General features: G+C 52.8%; 1 protein-coding gene across 1 annotated transcript in view; it reads left to right on the top strand.

Annotated features, from left to right (window-relative positions):
• slc37a1 (solute carrier family 37 member 1) overlaps nucleotides 1-2,500 on the top strand; it is a gene marked incomplete at its 3' end in the record, with an annotated part of 101,101 nt that overhangs the window by 95,472 nt on the left and 3,129 nt on the right. The window lies entirely within an intron of this gene.

Below are 2,500 nucleotides of genomic sequence, written 5' to 3'. Positions count from 1 at the left end.
AGAGTCTCTGGGCTTCGTTGTGAATGTACGTAGTGAGGTACTAGGTCGACGCGTGGCACGCAGGTGAGCCAACTAATTTTGCATGCCTCCTTCCACAGGTGAGGGAGCACAAGACAAACGGTGCCTTCGGTATGGCACAGATCTACTTGAACCACGAGGAGTTCTCCTGGGCTGAACGGTGGCTAAATATGCGGGCTGCTCTGTCTCTGCCGGAGGGGAGGTTTCTCCACACCACTTCTAACAGCCCGGGCAAGATTCTCCTCAAGTATCTCCGGGTGGTGTGGGAGGAGATGGGGCTTCCAGGATTACCTTCCTTCACAGACATCAGAACGTCTGTGGCTACGCATGTACGGTGCCTGCTGCTAATGTACCCTCACGTTTCAGTATAGTGAACATGATGGTCTTTTGTAACGACATTTATTTATTTTCGCTTTTCTTTTTTTCCCCAGGTAAAGAACTTTCACAGCGCTGAGGTTCGCCGAAGATTGGCCAACTTCATGTGTCATGACACCTCGACCGCTGACAGATTCTACGCAATGCATCTCACCGCTGAGCAAGCGAGAAAGATCAGAGTGCTTTTCGAGCAGTCGACATCCAACGCAGAGGCCCAGGCAGGAGAGCCGTGATTCAGAGACGGGCTAGATGGGCGTCAGTGAGGCCCAATGTCGCTCGACCATCATGAAAACATGTATTTTTTTTGTTTAAAATAAAAGTTCTGCTGCATGATCTGTGCCCAGTCTCAGCACTTAGTCAGAGAATCAGCACATGTGATGAAAACTGGGACATATCCAATGTAAACACATTAGCAGTTCATTTGTGTGGCCGCTGGCTGCACGTTCACACTGGGACACTGGCCACACCGACAACTTAACGGGCCACTGGCCACACAAAGTGCCCAGGGCAGGAGCTCTCGGGCTGGGTACGGTCCCTCCAGGCTCCCCGGGGCTGCTGCATGATCTGTGGCCAGTCTCAGCACTTAGTCAGAGAATCAGCACATGTGATGAAAACTGGGACATATCCAATGTAAACACATTAGCAGTTCATTTGTGTGGCCGCTGGCTGCACGTTCACACAGGGACACTGGCCACACATACAAATTAACAGGCCACTGGCCACACAAAGTGCCCAGTCTCAGGACTTAGTCAGAGAATCAGCACATGTGATGAAAACTGGGACATATCCAATGTAAAGACATTAGCCGTTCATTTGTGTGGCCGCTGGCTGCACGTTCACACTGGGACACTGGCCACACCGACAAATTTACAGGCCACTGGCCACACAACGTGCATTCCCGAGGTGGGGTTAGGGTTAGGGGATGTTGGGCCATTGTCTCACAAATTCTACTTTAGCGTTGTGCAAACTGCATGTTTGTGGCAAAATGTTTGGGGTGTGGCCCGATAAGGACAAAGCCTTGCACGTGCTTCCTGATTAGGCCTCACATGCGGCCTTGTCTCACACAGCTGCTTCCTGATTAGGCCTCACATGTGCTCAGGGGTGCGGCCTTGTCTCACACAGCTGCTCAGGGGTGCGGCCTTGTCTCACACAGCTGTTAGCAATTTAATTAGTGACTGTATAAGAGGCAGAGCTGGCAGGATTTGACACTCAGTCAGTGGCCTGCACGAGAAGGAGACACACCAGACGACTCAGCAGAGGTAAGATCCACCCACCCACCCATCCATCCATCCATCCATCCATCCATCCATCCACCCACCCACCCATCCATCCACCCATCCATCCATCCATCCATCCACCCACCCACCCATCCATCCATCCATCCATCCATCCATCCATCCATCCATCCACCCATCCATCCATCCATCCATCCATCCATCCACCGACCCACCCATCCATCCACCCATCCATCCACCCATCCATCCATCCATCCATCCACCCACCCACCCATCCATCCACCCATCCATCCATCCATCCATCCATCCTGACTGTGTTTTCTTCTTTTTCAGAAGCTTAGAGTTATGCCGCCCCGTCGTGGATCTGCCACGTGTCCAATTTGTTTGAAGACTTATTATGCCATGTCAAACCATCTCCAGCGAACGCACTCGGTCAAGAATGTGGAAGAGAGAAAACTGTTGTTGAACTTGGCGTCTGGACGAGTAAATGTGAGGAACGGCAAATGCCCAGTTGAAGCATGCTCCTACAGTTCTGGCCGCCTGGATAAACACCTGTTGAAGGCACACCCAGCGTTAAGTACTGCCGTGAAAGGTAAAATGCTTGACGCTGCGAGGAGGGCCAAGACTATTGAGCTTCTCCAAGCTCTCGCGGACACGGAGCCTTCTCCTCCCCTGACCTCCAGCCTCTCCGTGGAGGGCTTGGACGCCGACTGTGAAAATGAAGTGTCGGGAGCCACCTCCTTCTCGCCGTCCCCCCGTTCAGACGAGGATGTGCCTGGCCCGTCGTCTGCGTGTGCCGTCCCTGACTCGACCGGGGCATCTGCTTGTGAGGAGCAGGTGCCAGAAGCTCGTTTTCCTGCATCTATCGGTAA

Source organism: Nematolebias whitei, chromosome 13 (assembly GCF_014905685.2).
Source record: "Nematolebias whitei isolate Nwh7 chromosome 13, NemWhi1, whole genome shotgun sequence".
Lineage (NCBI taxonomy): Eukaryota > Metazoa > Chordata > Actinopteri > Cyprinodontiformes > Rivulidae > Nematolebias > Nematolebias whitei.
This window is presented reverse-complemented; position numbering and strand designations above follow the sequence as displayed.